An 18,484-nucleotide genomic window follows, 5' to 3' on the forward strand; every position below is an offset into this window, starting at 1 on the left:
CCATTGTAACCATTTTCCCTTGCTTCTTCCATATGAGGTAGTTTGCCCTATTCTGTCTCTCCCCATTTCCTCTCATTATATTCCTCTCTCACCTCTTAATTTCACCCTTTCAGTATCATCCCTTCCTTTTAAATTGTTCCTGTGCCCTGTATCTCTGTATACCTGTAAACATATATACACACATTACCTATATATTCATATGACCATATACACTCATATATATACATATATGTGTGTATATATATACATACATATATATATACATAAATACATATATATATATATTCCCTTCAACTATTTTGATACTGAGAAAAGTTTCATCAGTTAGAATTTTCATTTTTCAGTGTAGGAATGTTAATAGTTCAACTTTGATAAGTTCCTCATGATTTCTTTTACAGGTTTACCTTCTCATGCTTCTCTTGCTTCTAATATCTGAATGTCAAATTTTCTATTCAATTCTGTTTTTTTTTTCATCAAGAATGCTTGAAAATCCTCTATTCCACTGAATGAACATATTTTCCCCTGAAACATGATACTCACTTTTGCTGGGTAGTTGATTGTTGGTTTTAATCCCAGTTCCTTTACCCTCTTGAATATCATATTCCAAGTCCTTCCATCCCTCAGTGTAGAAGCTACCAAATCCTGTGTTATCTTGATTGTGTTTCCACAATATTCAAATTATTTCTTCCTGACTGCTTGTAATATTCTTTCCTTGACCTGGGGAATTTCAGGTCCTGGCTATAATATTCCTAGGAGTTTTCTTTTTTGGACCTTTTTCAGGAGCTGATTGGTGGATTCTTTCAAACTCTATTTTGCCCTCAGGTTTGAAAACATCAGGGCAATTTTCCTTGAGAATTCCTTGGAGAATGATTTCTAGGTTCTTTGTTTGATGATGACTTTCAGGTAGTCCAATAATTTTAAAATTATTTCTCCTGGATCTATTTTCCAGATCAATGGTTTTTCCCATAAGAAATTTCACATTACCTTACATTCTTTCATTTGTTTGTATCTGTTTAAAAGAATCTTGATGTCTCATAAAGTCACTAGCTTCCATTTGCTCCAATCTAATTCTGAAGGAATGATTCTCCTTAGTGAGCTCTTGAGATTCTTTTTCTATCTGGAAAATTCAGCTTTTTAAGGCATTCTTCTCCTCTTTGCCTTTTTGAGCCTCTTTTTCCATTTGAATTAGTCTATTTTTTTAGATGTTATTTTCCTCAGTCAGGCTGTTGACTCTCATTTCATAATTTTTTTGCATTGTTCTCATTTAACTTCCCAATTTTCCTCCACTTCTCTTATTGCTCTATGGCCTATAGCCAGCACTTGGAAGCTCTATTTTTCTTAGAAGTTTTTGGTGCAGGAGTTCTGACTTCAGTGTCTTCATCCTGTTCCATGCTCTGATCCTTTGTGCTGACAAAATAAGAGTGAAAATTGGGTTGCTTTCTTTATTTTGGTTCCTTTGCCTACTCATGTCACCACTCGATCATGTGACCCCTGGGCTTTTTGCCACACTAAGACTCTGCCACCAGACAGGGGAGCTCAGTCCCAAATGCTGGGCTTTTCTCAACTGCCAAAATTATTAGTTGGGTACCCTTTCTTAAACCTCCACATGCTCTAGCAAGCTAGTCACACACCCCAGGACCTCCATCCTAGATCACAATCCACATCCAAGCAGGTTAAATCAAGAGTGATTACCCCTGAGATTGGTCGCTTGGTGTTGCAGCAAGCACCCCAGTGTCCCCAGGGTGCCTGCTCACACAGGTTCTTGGATCTGCTTTGTTAAAGGAAAGCAACTCAAAATGGGTTAACAAGCTTACTTTAATCAGTCAGACATATATCGTTTACCTTGTTCAGGAGAAAAGGTCAGCACCCTGAACCTCAAAGTATACAGGCGTAATTATCAAGACAGAAACATCAAGTAGACAGATTTCCAAACTGTCCAACCATTACATCCATACCCAGTCAACATCTGGGTTTCCACATTCTGGGTTTTTCAAAGCCAGGGGACTCTCAGCAACGACTTCCCAGAATTCAGATCAAATCACAGAATACTTCTCAAAGTGAGTCCCAAAACAAAGCTACACATCAGGGCTTATATAGCCTTCTCCTGGCTCAGAGAATTTAACAACCTTATTGACTCACTGGCCAATCAAGAAGTATCTACTGAAAAACAAGCCTCCCACCCCAGGCTTCAGGTGCACATTAGCCTAGGGGCAGGGAAGATCTTTAAAATTTACATTCTTATTACATTCGGCCCCAAGATCTTTGATGCCCGTAGCATAGACAATTTTGAATCAGCACCAAACATTTTCCAGGTCACATTTTCAAAGTACAGAACCAAAGTTACCAAAGTGGCTACTGGCCCTTAAACAAACACAAAGTACATAGCATTATCATCTCAATTCAAAACGAGTTCAAATACAGTTCTCTGGGGGAGGGGGGAGGGGTATCCTTCCCCTCACACAGCTCCAGCCCCTGCCTCCAAGCACAGAGAGGGGCCTGGGCAACAAAACCAACAAGGTGGGGTCCCTGGGGATCCAAGGCACTTCATCCCACCCACCATAGTCACAAGTCCATCCTCCCCCTGGGTCCCAAACTGTGGGATGCAGCCAGGAAACACACTCATTGCCCCTGCTTTGCTGCTCAGTTCTTATCTTTTCCTGTGGCTGAATTCCGAACTCCTGGGTTCCTTCTCCTCGCGCAGGCGGCAGCCGCTCCTGGCTTCTGCCCAGGTCCCGATGCAGGCAGCTCACCATTCCTGCTCTCAGCTCAGCGAAGTAAGCATGCAGGCCATTCTTCTCTCCTGCTCCACAGCTCCACAGAATCACAGCTACCACAACTGGGAAACAGACAATTATCCCAGACCCCATACTTTCCTTTTACTCTGCAGATCCTGCTCACAGCACCATTTTGTTGCAGCAAGCACCCCAGTGTCCCCAGGGTGCCTGCTCACACAGGTTCTTGGATCTGCTTTGTTAAAGGAAAGCAACTCAGAATGAGTTAACAAGCTTACTTTAATCAGTCAGACATATATCGTTTACCTTGTTCAGGAGAAAAGGTCAGCACCCTGAACCTCAAAGTATACAGGCGTAATTATCAAGACAGAAACATCAAGTAGACAGATTTCCAAACTGTCCAACCATTACATCCATACCCAGTCAACATCTGGGTTTCCACATTCTGGGTTTTTCAAAGCTGGGGGACTCTCAACAACGGCTTCCCAGAATTCAGATCAAATAACAGAATACTTCTCAAAGTGAGTCCCAAAACAAAGCTACACATTAGGGCTTGTATAGCCTTCTCCTGGCTCAGAGAATGTAACAACCTTATTGACTCACTGGCCAATCAAGAATTATCTACTGAAAAAAAAGCCTCCCACCCCAGGCTTCAGGTGCACATTAGCCTAGGGGCAGGGAAGATCTTTAAAATTTACATTCTTATTACACTTGGTCCCCTTACACTATGCAGGCCAGGAGCTGAAGCTGACATGGGACGGGGCTGCATGGCCATGTGGCCTCAGCTGCTTCTCGCCCCAGGGGCAAATGCTGACTGCACTCCCAACTACTGGATCCCAAAGTCCATACTGCACTGAACTCTCACTTTGTCCTTAACATCTATGTGTTGATAATTCTGGAAACTGCTACAGCTGTTGATCTGAACTCCCTCTAGCCGGTGGTTTCTTCAGGCCTGCATTGGGGTAAAACTTCTGGTTCACTCAGGGCTGGAATCGGCTCCCAGAGTGCTGTGATGGCTCCTTCCTGCCGGCCTTCCAGGCTATCCTCAGTGGGAAGTTAGCTTCTCTCTGTCGTTTCTTGGGTTCTATTGCTCCAAAGTTTGTTCAGAGTCCCCTTTTACATGAATTGGGGGAGGTAGAAGCTGGAGTCCCACGGAAGTCCTGTTTCTACTTTGCCATCTTGACCCTTCTACCTTTCTTTTATGATATTTAAGTTCATTTTTTTTAGCTATTCTGTGAGTTCTTTCTGGTCTTGAGACCACTTCCCATTTTTCTTTGGGCTTTGCCCATGCAATCTCTTGACATTGCTCTGTTCTGAGTTTGTGTCTTAATCATTCTTGTCATCATAATAGCTTCCTATGGTCAAATTATTTTTGTTTTTCTTGTGGTTGTTGTTTTTTGCTTATCTTTTTTTTGGCCTTTTTCCATTCATTTAAATTTGTTCTCTGCTCCCAGGGTGGAAGAGATACTGACTTAGGCTTTTTGTGCCAGGGACTACAGGTCCTGGTCATTTACCTTGTGCTCCATTAATATTTCCCTGAAACCAATGGGGCACCCTTATGGTGGGATGGAAGTGACTGGTGCTACTTATGCCATAGAAGTTCGGTAGCTTAACTGGTGCTAAGCTAGTGTCCTAATGTTAGCATCTTGTGTGTGCTGATGCCAGTTGGGTGTTTCTGTATTTCCCCAAGGCCACACTAAACCACACGATGGTCTAGTCCCTGGAGGTTAACTGTTTGGCCAGAGTTATGCTAAAGGAAGTGGTGGCTTTCAGAGTTAGAGTATGTTATTTCCCCTAGCTATGCTGAAGTACATGCGTGGGTGGTGAAACCTAGTTTGGGCATTTTTCTGCTGTACCACACTGAACTCATGACATTTTGCTGGGTTGCTGAGGTGGGGCTTGATGCTGGCTTGCTGAGGCACTGTAATAGTAATGAAATTTGAAGTTCCTTTTGTATTGCTAAGCTGAGAGGTACATAGCACCTTTTTCAAATTAAGCCTTTCTCAAAGAAACAGAAGGTATGAACTCTTGTTGCTGAGGTAACAGGAAGGGGCTGAAAAGGGAGGAGAAATACTTTATATAAGGAGAAGCCCCAGAGAGGGACAGTAAGAACTTCTTGGAACAAGCTTCATGGAGGCAGAAGCAGCTGCTGCCAGGGAGGCTTAAGAGGAAGGACCCAGGTTGAAGAGAATGATTTTTATTTTGGGAAACTGGGTGAGGTGATTTTGACTCTGGGAACCTGCTGGAGCTTCTGCTGGGGAGCTACCAGATTCTCCTAGGAGCTGCCAAAAACTGAGGAAGTATGACTGTGATTCTGATACTTTTTTTTAAGCAATCAGGGTGAAGTAACTCGCTCAAGTTTACACAGCCAGTTATTTCTGGGTGTGGTGCTGAGTATCTGAGCCTGGATTTGATTCCCAGGTCATCCCAACACTGGAGCCGGTGCTCTTTTTCGCTGAGCCACCTGGCCGCTCCTAAGCAATTGGAGTTAAGTAACTTGCTCAAGGTAACACGGCCAGGTGTTTCAGGGTGGGTGGTAAGTGTCTGAGCCCAGATTTGATGCCCAGGTCATCCTGACGCTGGAGCCAGTACTCTTACTCACTGTGCTACCTGACCGTCCTGATGCTGATACTTTTTATGATCTGTTTGTGACTTTGTTAAGACTTGACTTTCTGGGAAAAGAGACTGTGAAGGATTTAAGGTGGACTGGACATTGTGAACTTCAGTGTGGAGCAGGACCTGCATGGAGAGCTGGGTGAGGAACTGGAAGCTGTCTGCCTTTAAATGCAGGTGACTATTTGGTGTGTTCAGGTAGGAGCTACCTGCCTTGAGTCAAGATGAAAAGACCTCTCTGTGGATACTGAGTAGTGACGAAATTGTGGTTTACTTGTGAGTGAGGGGTGTATGGATTGTGTATTCCCAATACCTCTTAAGAGAGTATTGAATAGTGACTGATGTCTGAATAAGTGACTGATTTGTAACTTAGTGTGCTCCATGGGTGGAGGACTTTGATTGTTGTATTTTGTAACCAATAAGGAGGCAAGCTTCCTTAAGGATGATTGAATGATTGAGTTGATTGAATGATTAATTTGCTAGGTGATAGATTAACTAAATGTTTGCACTTTGTTCAAAGTTATGTGACCACTGTGGTGAAAACTATGTGACCATGTTAGTGATAAGTTGTTGTAAATGCTGTATTTTGATTTTCTGTGATAAGTTGTAACATTGTGAATGCTAGACCTTTATTTTCTGTTAATGTATTGCTCTGATTTTTTATTGAATAAATAGAGTGTTCACTATAATATGTAATCAGAACCTTGAGAGTTGTTCACAGCAGCATTTTTCTGGAAAGCTGCTCATGCTTGGATTTGCACGCAGTTACTGTTCTTCTTTTACTCAAGTAAGACAGACCTTTCCTACAGATTTTCCAAGTTTCTTAGGTATAACATATTATTTCCCTGCATCTTTTTGCTGGTTCTGTTATTACAAGATTTGTTTTAGGGTGTTATTTTATATGCTGGAGGTGAATATGTGAGAGTCATTGTGATTTGCTGCTCACTCTGCCATCTTGGCTCCAAGTATCAGCATTTATCATGGTAAATAAACTATGGGCGATAGTGTTTTCAAAATTCACAAGGACAGATTATTTAAACATTTTTTGTATTTTTTACCCCTATCTTATTTTCACATAATATAAAGCTTAATATAAAAAATGTTAGTAGTTTAGAATTGTATTTGCATTTAAATTTTGCGTCATGGTTCTAAAGTGTATATCTTGAACACACACATGTGTGTATAAATATATATATGTGTATATTTGTCTGTGTGTGTGTATATGTGTGTGTGTGTTTATATATGTTCTTAGGCATTCCTACTCAAGCTGGTAGCAATAATAATGAGCCTGGCACTGCTATCAATCCTTACACATCCTAACTTGGCTTAGAGAAATAGATGACTTTGGATCATTCCATGTGTCTATACATCTGTGCTCTGCTGAATTCCTTAGTTTCTACAGTTTTTAAAGAAGAGAAGGTTTTTCAGCTGCTTGTTAGAAATGTACAAATGTTCCCAATTATACCTCCCTATGGTTTGCTAAGCACAGTTGCTTCACAGAGAGGAGTTGGTACATCTACCTTTACTCAAGAGAATTCAGTTCATTTCTAGAATGGGGAGGACAGCTCTTGTCAGCAATAATAATCTTTGCATTAGAAACAAGTTTCTGGATTTGGATGGCTTTTATTCTCATATTATTTCTCAGGTCAGTGGTTCCTGAGGGAAAGAATGAAAATAGAGTAGACTGATGAAAGTGTCTATATTTTAGGATGGAGCACAACAATAAAGTATCAAGGTCAAAAACACAGTTGCAGTATTTAAAACTTCTCTCTTTGAAAAAACAATTATCAAAGGACTAAGTCAGAGAAAAACACATACATTTTAATCGAGTGAACATGATCAGTTATTTGGCATTAGTCTTTTGAATGTGTTCTCAGAGAACTTGTAACCTCTGAAACTTTGGTGTTTGCACCAGGTTTTGGGATAATTGCTCCTGTGTCACAGTCTAATTTGTTCTATTTTGTGTGCTGGGGATAAAAAAGACAGTCTTTCCAGTTAATGAATTTAAAATGCATTTTGATGTTTATCATTTTCATATAAAGCAGATATTCTTAATCTGTGGTCATTGAAGTTTTTTTTTTTCTTTTTCTATAATTATATTTTGATATAATTGACTTTTTTTTAAAAGCAATTGGGGTTAAGTAACTTGCTCAAGGTTACACAGCCAGTTATTTCTGGGTGTGGTGCTGAGTATCTGAGCCCAGATTTGATCCAGGTCATCCCGACACTGGAGCCAGTGCTCTTATTCGCTGAGCCACCTGGCTGCCCCTAAGCAATTGGGGTTAAGTAACTTGCTCAAGGTTACACAGCCAGGTGTTTCTGTGTGGGTGCTAAGTGTCTGAGCCTGGGATTCGATCTCCAGGTCTTCTCAACACTGGAGCCGGTGCTCTTACTCGCTGTGCTACCTGGCTGCCCCGATATGATTGACTTTTGAAAATTCTATGTATTCATTTAAATTATAAACTCTGTCTTTGGGCAAATAACTTCACCTTATTATATCACAGTCTCCTCATCTAAAAACTGAAGGGGTTAAAACATATGATTACCAATGTCTACTTTAAATTTGATGAAATATGCCTGCAAGCATTGTACGATTATACAATTATACAAATAAGTTGTGATAAGCACCTGAACTCGGTTGGTAGAAAAATATGGAAAAAGAAGTGATTGAGGTAGGAAGAACTGATAGCATATAGAAAACTATTAGATATGGAGACAGGAAATGTCTGATGGTGCCCGTAAGATAAATAATTTTGGAGTATACTCACAGAAGTTGTGATGGAATGATGATCCATCAAAGATAATTTAGAAGCAGTGGTATGACAGGAATGAGGATAAAATAAGAAAGAGAAGCATCACAAAAATATAAAGGAGAATATATCCAGAAAGTGATCAGGAAAAAGTGTTCAACAGCATTGAATGATCCTAATAGCTATAGGAGGATTAGAATGGAGAAAATCCCATCATATTCACAGATAAAAAACATTGTTGATTTCACATCATAAAGAATAAATTGGCAAAGATGACATAATCTGGGAATATTTAATGTTGGAGAGGTTATGGAAAGACAGAAGATCACCACGAAGAAGTAGGAAGCTTCCTTCATCAGTAGTATTTAGGAGAAATTATTGGTAATTGCATTGATTACAGTTAATACAGTTTTGAAAATTGCTTTCATACACATACATGTGCATATGTGTGTGTGTAATCTCCTGGTTCATTTAATTCTATACAAGTTCATATATGTCCTCCTAGACTTTCCTGAATCCATCCCTGTCATTATTTGTTACAGAGTAATTTATTTGTCATTACATGCACATACCATGATTTTGTTAGCCATTGAACAGGGGTATTCTGTTAAATATTTATCAACTAGCTCTTGTTGGAGGAGGAAGAGAGGGAGTATATACATTATTAATATTTTCTTAATTATTGTGCATAGAGTACTGGGCTTGAATTTAAATTTACTCTCAAATACTTTCTGTGTGACCCTAGGTAAATCACTTAATCTCTGCCTCAGTTTCTCAACTATAAAATGGAGATAATGGAATTTATAATTCAAACACTGTTATAACAATTAAATGGGACAAAATTTGTAAAGCACTTGAACACTTAATTCATATTTGTTACTTCCTCCTTTTTTTCAATAAAACAATTAATTAAGTACTGTGTACTGATTTCTGAAGTATAAATGCTGGTGAAAATTTAACAATTAACTCCCTCAAGTCTGTATGAGTTGGCTCAAATACATAATTTTTGGATTGAGCAATCTTCACATTGTTTTCACTTAGAACAAAAATTATTGATATAAATAGATTCATATGTATATATATATATATATATCTTTTCTTTCTCTCTTTGATTTATGTGGATTGTGTTCAGCAATGGTATCCCTAGATCAAAAGGTATGTATATTTTAGTGATTGGGGATGGGGTGGAGGGCATTGGTTTAAATTTTTTTTCAGAAGAGCAATCCAAATCATAATGCCACAAACAATTCATTACTGCACATCTTTTCCAAAATTTTGACCAGTTTTTTGCTATTGTTCATCTATTTCTGTCTGCTGGGTGTAAAGGGAAAACTCAGATTTTTTTAAAAAATTTCTCTTATTATTTATATGAAGCATTTCCCACTACATGGCTATTGATAAGACAAGGAAAAGAAATGATACATTATTAAGGCATTAACTTCATCAAGGAAATTCCATAACTTGTTAAAGAGAATAATCTATACCATAACAAAACCCTCTTCAGTGCAGACAAGGAGGATTCAGGACAATGCTCGGGAAAATCCATGTACTACATAGACAAAATCTGCTTCTCATTACTTTCCATATATTAGGTCTTGCTTTATGCTCTGTGACAAAGCAGGACAAATATAATCCCTCTCCCACAGCACTCCTTCAAATAATTGAACATAAGAATTATGTTTCCTCTAAGCTTTCACTGCTTAAAGCTAAAAAATACCTTTAAAAAAAAACAACAGAAAGCAAGCAGCTAGGAGGAGGCAATTATAGAGAGCAGGTACTACAATCACAAAGTTATTACCCAGGGACACTACCTATGTGACTCTTAGGAAGACCCTTTTCCTCTCTTTATTTCCTAAACCACAACTGTAAGATGAGGATGATAATAACACTTCCCTCAGTGATATTGCCTGCTGTAGAGGAGGTGCTTAATGAATGATTATCACCTTCTTTCCCTTAGCCAAAATGCCCATTGTTGTTGGTCTTTATATGGTACATAGCCAGGTTTGGCCCTTTTCCACAATGAAAGCATTTCATATGCTTCTATGGCTGAGTTTATGATGCAAGAACTTTCAGAGAAAGCTTCTATTTTATTTCTTATTAAGACATGTTGGCCTATCATTGGGATCCTTTGAAAACCCTAAAATACCCAATATCTTTTATAGGTAAGTCGAAATTATTATTTTTAGTAATGAGTTCTTTATTTATCAATCAGAAACGAATTTATAGCTTTTGTTACTTAATTTGAACAACATACCTACTTCCATTTACTGGAAATAGTGACAACTTTTGCTTTATGAAATGCAAAATGGACAATTTAGATTACTTTAAATGAAAAGTTTCTTTTTCTTCTTTTATTTTTGCACAAACAAAGCCAATACAAATAAGATTAGAAGGGAGAAGAAAACTGGAAACATTTTTTTTTCACAACCATTGGTTCTAATATAGGCCTAATTTCTAAAATATATAGAGAACTGAGTAAAAATTATAAGAATAAAAATCAGTCACCAATTGATAAATGGTCAAAGGAAAGGATAGGACAGAGGGAGTTTTCAGATGAAGAAACTAAAGCTATGTATAGCCATATGAAAAAATGCTCTAAATCACTATTGATTAGAGAAATGCAAATCAAAAAAAAAAAAAAACTCTGTGGTACTATACCACACCTGTTATATTGGCTAACATGACAAACAGAAAAAAAATGTTGAAGATGTGGAAAAATTAGAACAACATAATGCATTATTGGTGGAGTTGCAAATGGATCAAAACATTCTGGAGAGTAATTTGGCACTATTCCCAAAGGACTATAAAAATGTGCATACCCTTTGGCCCAGCAATACCATTTCTAGGTCTGTATCCCAAAGAGATCATAAAAATGGGAAAAGGTCTCACAAGTACAAACATATTTATAGTAGCTCTTTTTGTGGTGGCCACTACTTGGAAATTGAGGTGATGTCCATCAATCAGGAAATGGCTGAATAAGTTGTAGTATGTGAATGTGGTGGAATACTATTTTGCTATCAGAAGTGATGAGGAGATGGACTTCAGGAAAATCTGGAAAGACTTATATGAACTGATGCTGAATGAAGTGAGCAGAAACAGAAGAATTCTGTTTCTCCCAAACATTCATGATAGAAAATACTATCCACATCTAGAAAATTGTTAGTCCAAATCAAAGCTTATTGTTTGTGCTCTCTCTCTCTCTCTCTCTCTCTCTCTCTCTCTCTCTCTCTCTCTCTCTCTCTCTCTTTCTCCCTGTTTTCTTCCATTGATTCCAATTCTTCTTTACAACATGACCAATGTGAAAATATGTTTAATATAAATGTATATGTAGAGCCTATAACAAATTACATTCTGATTTGGGATGGGGAAGGAGAGATATGGGGAGAAAATCTGGAACTTAAAATCTTATGAAAGTGAATATTGAAAACTAAAAATAATAATGATGATAAAAACAACAGAAAAAGCAAAATGGTAAAAGAGGTGCAAAATTCCAATAAAAAGAAGAATGCCTTGAAAAGTAGAATTGGCCAAATGGAAAAAAATTATATATACAAAAAATCACTGAAGGGTACTCCTTTTAAAAAGTACAATTGGTCAAATGGGAAAAAAAGGTTATAAAAGCCCACAGAAGAAAATAATTCTCTTAAAGGTAGAATTGGGCAAGTCAAAGCTTTTTAACTTTGTGGAACATCAAGAAACAATAAAATAAAACCAAAATAAGGGTAAAAAGGGAAGATAATCAGGATAACACAAGATTTGGCAGCTACCACATTAAAAAAGGATAGGATTTGCTACACAATATTCCACTGGGAAAAAGGCATTAGAAAAGGTGGGGTACCTGTAGGCTAGAAGCCACCTGTGGCTATCTAACTCCTCAAATGAGGACCTTTGACTGAATGAATCCATATTGCACATAACAAATCCCTTTCATAAAATATGTTCTATAAAACTTCAGCTTGGTCAAAAGGCCAAACACACAGTAGTAGAAGGCCACATGTTACCTTGATGCCACTGGTTCTCTATCCCTGATCTAGGATTGCAACCAAGAATCAGCTTCCCAGAAAAATGGAGCAGAAGTAATAATGGTAGTATAGGTAGTAGTAGTAGTAGTGTAGTAGTAGTAGTAATAGTAGTAGTAGTAGTAGAAGTAGTAGTAGTAGTAGTAAAAGTAGTAGTAGTAGTAGTAGTAGTAGCCCTGAGCATTTATTCCAAGCTGCAATTTATACTGGAATTTATTCATAAGGTCTTGTCACTATTTCATTTTCTTCTTCTAGGGCTTTCTAATGGTTCATGTATTTTTTTTTAAATCTGAGTTTGTATATATGCTTACTGTGTAATTATCACTTTAGACTTCCTTTCCACCAACCCTTTGGAATCATGTATATTTGTCTCTCCAAAACTTTCTTCTTGAAAAATATCCATTATTGTTGGATGCTTTAGAATAGCAGACCTTGGGTTCTTGCCAGCTCTTTCCACTTTGCCAAAATTGAGGATATACAACAAATTATATTTAACTTTGCACTGCTTATTTGTGACAAACTCTAAAGTGCCACATTTTCCTTTGAGAATCCTGTGTCCTTTTCACTTGGAAATGGTTGTCTCAGATTTTGAAAATGGTGCGCATTGAAAGGGGACATGAACAAATTTGAGACATAAATTGGGGAAGGAGTAAGAAACACTAATCTTTAAATCACTTAGAGTAAAAGAAATTTCCTTGTTTCCCTGTACATTGCTTCTCTGTATGTACAACCAGCAGGTAAATTTTTGAGATGAAAGCTTGAACATCTTTAACTCCTAAGATTTTTGAGAGTATTACAAATTATTGGACATAATTAGAACATTACTTATTTATTGCTTGTGTATGAGAGGAAAAAATGGTTAATTGCTTGGAGTGTGCAAATGAGATTTCTCACTAAAGGAATGCTGCTTTGGAACAGAAAAGGAGTCTAAAAAAAGGTATCAAAGTACAGTGGATTAAAAGCTTTACATTTTGGGGCACTTCCACCTGAGAAGCAGAAATGATTCAGAGCCTAAACAATGAAATTAACGAGGAAAACTAAGAATTTTGTAATTCCCAAGTTTAGTCTCTGTCTTCTCTGCAAGAATGTAGTTAGAATGCAAAATTACTTCAGCAGCAAGAGGAGTAACCTGTCTTAGCAGAATAGCAGAGGAACTAAGAAAAAAAGGTCCAACCCCAAACAAGAATAGGGTAGCCCAATTGCCAGCATCACAGGTCAGTCAGCCTTGAAACAACCTGGCTTATCAAAAGAGTAAAAGAATTTTGAAACAGATCCAACCTACAAACCACATTCATCAACTAATGTGCAGACTATTCCTGAAGGAAACAAAAGGACATCAAATGCTGAAATTCCTAAAATATCAAATGATATGGGCTCATTTGCTTCCTATACATCCTCATTATCATGGTACTTTAAGTTTGTGCTCACTCCTTCTCTGGGATGCTGTGTCCAATGGTGGAAGACTACACTTGATGTTTATTGGTGAGATGTGTTCTAGGGATTCCCTTTTCACCTTCTTTTTCGTGAATATTTTGATGAAAAGTTAATGCAGTAAGCTTTCTGATTTTTTGAATGAGAACCAAAATGGTCGTCACTAGAGTAGCTACAATGTGTGTAGTAACATAGCCACCTATCAGATATACTTCCAGATGCAGAAAGAATTAGTTGTAAAAGGCTCCATTCCTCTTGGGAAAACACCTGCCAGCATGGTTGTAAACCAAGTAAGACAAACCACAGAGGACAGAAAGAGAAGAAATGACTGAGATATCTTTATGAACTTTATCAATGATTTTTTTTCTTTTATTTACTTTTTGCAAGATGACCTTATCAGGGAATCAAATTAAGAATTTGCAAAGTGCTTTATTTTTGACCAACATTCCTTCTGCCAGATATCTGGATGGTGGAATGCCCAAATTACAATTATGTTTGCTTCAGTTTCATCCTTATAATATGACTTCAGAAACAATCATCAATTTTCTCATTTGGATGATGGATTTTAAAGATTATCTCATCACAATATTTAGTCAGTTCTTTTATTCTGATTATCATCAAAATGCTTCCTACCACATTTCTCCTTTCAGCTTAGCTGATTTTCATATCTGTATGAACTTTGATATGCTGTGTTAGTCTACTGACTCTTTTGAACCTTCAGAACAAAGGATATTTAACCAATTTGAGTCAATATATGTGTATATGCATTTATATACACATAAATGTGTTTATATATATCAATCAATTTCAATTAGAAACTACAGCATCCTATTTAACATGTTTAAAACACATTGTTTCAGTTCATTTTAAGAAATATTTATTAAACATCGCTTTTGCATAGATCACTTAGTAGAGAAGATAAACATTTTATTGTCTAGTAGAGGATATGACACATATACAAACAGACATATAGAAAACAAAACACAACAAATATATTAAAGAAGGGCAACCAGTTTATTCTGTGAGGTCTTGGGAAGGGAGATAGAAGACTATTACCACATGAGGGAAGAGAACTTGACATTTCTGTGGAATTGTTCTAAAAGAAAAATAAATGAAAATAAATAAATACTTTATTGGCCTCTATACCATTATTCTAAGTCTACATATGTACTACTAAAAATATTGATAACATGAGCATGAAAAAGTATCTAGAAATTGGTAACTTTAATGAATAGGGATCTTGAGCAGTGCTGAAACTTAATGGTTAATAACTTCTCCAGAATCTCTAGACAGGACCACAGAAATTAATTATTGAACTAATATATTCAATGACATGGCTGCTGAGAGAATTAATGTTAGAGGAAAAATCTTTTGACTCTTGGGTTGCTCCTTTTGCTGGTATATGGCACTGTTTAAAGAATGGTACAATAATAAATTATAATTGTCAGATAAAAAAAATTAATTCACAGTTTATGTACTACACTCTAAGATTCTAAGTCATGTAACATTTTTTCTGGTCTGCTAATATGATGTAAAGGTGGTGAGAGCTTCACATTTTAAAGCCAAATAATTTGAAAGCATGGATACTAATCTAGCACTGAAATCAATATATGACCTTCATTTTCTTATTGGAATGCTTGAATGCACAAAAAAGGTGATATAAATCAAATAACTACACATTATTTTTTTCCCTAATGAATGGAAATTTAGCCTCTAGACATCTTTTTTTCCATGAATAAAATAAACCTCCCAAATACACAAAGATATTGAACTTTTTCAATATATGAAGACATAGCAACACTTTTTTCGTACCAATAACTGGCAGTGAGATGTCCCTTGATGTGAGAATGGTTGAAGAAATTGTAATATCTAGGAATAAGGTGGTGTTACTGTGCTACATGAATTGATGAACATGAGGGCAATGCAAGTGAACTTCCTTTTAAGAGTCATTTCTTAATGCAAGCAAAAATGCTGTTTGCTTGGTTCCAGTTTAGCACATGAAATTTGGGAACATGTTTATGGACTTTTATGACTAAATATTTTAACTATGAAGTGAAGAGCAGTCCTTTAGTTGCCTGTTGATACCAAACTAATGACTAAAGGTTTTTGCAATAAGGGATGCCAAACAGTCCAACTGCACAACTTTAACTAAGTAGTTATGTGGGGCAGCTAGGTGGTGCAGTGAATAGAGCACTGGCCCTGAAGCCAGGAGGACCTGAGTTCAAATGTGACCTCAGGCACTTAACACTTATGAGCCATGTGACATTGGGCAAGTCACTTAACCCCAATTGCCCTCCAAAGTAAAAAAAGTATGTTTCAATCTTTATTCAGACAACATCAGTTCTTTTTCTGGGAATGGATAGCATTTTTCATCATAAGTCCTTCAATATTGTCTTGGATCATTGCACTGCTGAGAATAGTTAAGCCATTCACAGAAGATAATCAATCGCACAATGTTGCCATTACTTTGTACATACCACATTTCTCTTTGCATCAGCTCATGTAAGTCTTTCCAGGATTTTCTGCAAGCATTATGCTCATCATTTCTTTTGCTGTTGTTTTTGGTTTATTTCTTTGTTTTTGATGGGGTAAAACAGGGCAGCTGGGTTTGTTACTTGCTGAAGGTCAAACAGCTAGTAGGTGTTAAGTGTCTGAAGTCAGATTTGAACTCAAGTCCTTGTGACCTCAGGGCCTATGCTCTATTCACTGTACCACCTAGCTTCCCCAATGCTCATCATTTCATAGAGTACAAGATCATAATAACATACCTCAACTTTTTTCAGTCATTCCCCAATTGATGGGCATCCCCTCAATTTCCAATTATTTGCCAATAGGAAAGAGTTTGTATAAATATTTTAAACATATAAGTCCTTTTCTTATTTTTTTTGATTTTTAACTCTTTTGGTTTACCCATCAAGTAGTCATATTGTTAAATCAAAGGGTATACATGAATTTACAGCCTTTTAGGCATAGTTACAACTTGCTCTACAGAATGGTTGAATCAGTTCAGAACTGCACCAACCATGTATTAATGTCTCATTTTACCCACATCCCTTCCAGCATTTCTCATTTTCTTTTGATGTCCTATTAGCCAGTTTAATAGGTATGGAGGCAGTCCCTTAGAATTGTTTTAATTTGCATTTTTCCATTCAATAGTAAGATAGAGCATTTTTGTATGACTATAGATAGCTTTAATTACTTCATCAGAAAATTTTTCATATCTTTTGATCATTTATTTATTGATTGAATGGCTCTTATTTTTATAAATCTGACACTGTTCTCTGAGTTTGTTTCATAAATGAGGTCTTTTTCAGAGAAATTTGTTTAATTTTTTTCAGTTACTATTGTTATTTCCCTCCAAACTATCCCCAATCCAGTTATTTTATTCTAACTTTCCTTTCACCTTGTCCCTCATCAAAATTGTTTTGCTTCTGATGACCCCTTCCCACAATCTGCCTTTCCTTCTATCAACATCCTCCCTTCTCTTTTCCCCTTTCTTTCCTCCTTTGCTATAGGATAAGATAGATTTCTATATCCCGTTGAGTGTGTATGCTATTCTCTCTTTGAGCCAATTGTGATGAGATTAAGGCTCGCTCCCTGTCCCTCCATCCCCCTTCCTCCCCTACTCCCTACAAGCTTTTGCTTGTCTCTTTTATGTGTGATAATTTACCCCATTTCACCTCTCAATTTTCCTTTCTCCAAATACATCCCTCTCTTAAACTTTAATTTTACTTTTTTTAGTTATCATGTTTTCAAATTCAACTCACACTTTTGCCTTTTGTCAATATGTGCTTTTTCTAACTGCCTAAATAATTAAAAAAAATCTTTTTTGAAGTACAAATACCATCTACCCATGTAGGAATGTAAATACTTTAACTTTATTTATCATTTTTGATTTGCAGTACCTGTTTACTTTTTATGTTTCTCTTGATTCTTGTGTTTGGAAATTAAGTTTTCTATTCAGGTCTGGCCTTTTCATCAAGAATTTTTGAAAATCCTCTATTATCTATATTCCTCTTTCAGATTATGCTCAGTTTTGCTGAGCAAGTTATTCTTAGTTGTAATCCCAGATTTTTTGCTGTCCAGAATATCATATTCCAAGCTTTCAGATCCTTTAATGTAGAAGCTTCTCGATCTTGTGTTATGTTGACTGTAGCTTCATGACATTTAAATTGTTTCTTTCTGACTCCTTGCAATAATTTCTCCCTTACATGGGAGCTCTGGCATTTGGGGATGATATTCCTGGGAGTTTTCATTTCAGGATCTCTTTCAGGAAATGATCAGTGTATTTTTTTTTCCATTTCGATTTTGCCCTCTGTTTCTAGGTATCAGGGCAGCTTTGTTATTTTATTTTTTGCTTTTTGCTTTTTGGAGGTAAGAAGGCAGGTCAATTGGGGTTAAGTGACTTGCCCAAGGTCACACGCCAAGTAAGTGTTGTGTCTGAGGACAAATTTGAATCCAGGTCTTCCTGAATCCAGGGCTGATGATCTGTGCTCTGCACTACCTAGCACCCCTGTTGATAATTTCTTGAAAGATTATATCTAGTATATTTTTTTGATCATAGACTTCAGACAATTTAGTAATTCTTAATTATTTCTCCTGGTTCTATTTCCCAGGTCAGATTCTTTTCCAATGAGATATTTCACACTGTCTTCCATTTTTTAGAATTCCTTTGGATTTTTTTTTATTATTTCTCATGAAATCAGTACTTTCCATTTGCTCAATTCTAATTTATAAGGCATTATTTATTTTTTTCAGTTAGCTTTTGTACCTCCTTTCCCATTCACCAATTATTCTTTTTAATGCAGATTTCCTTTTACCTTCACTGTTTTTTGTGACTGTTTTTCCATTTGGTGAGTAATGCTTTTTAAAATATTCTCATTGACTTTTTGTAAAATTTTGCCTAATCTGTTTTTCAAGGCATTAATTTCTTTAGTAT

The sequence above is a fragment of the Petaurus breviceps genome, unplaced genomic scaffold, assembly GCF_028583685.1.
Source record: "Petaurus breviceps papuanus isolate PSGF00001 unplaced genomic scaffold, PetGlider_PUasm1.0 90603, whole genome shotgun sequence".
NCBI lineage: Eukaryota > Metazoa > Chordata > Mammalia > Diprotodontia > Petauridae > Petaurus > Petaurus breviceps.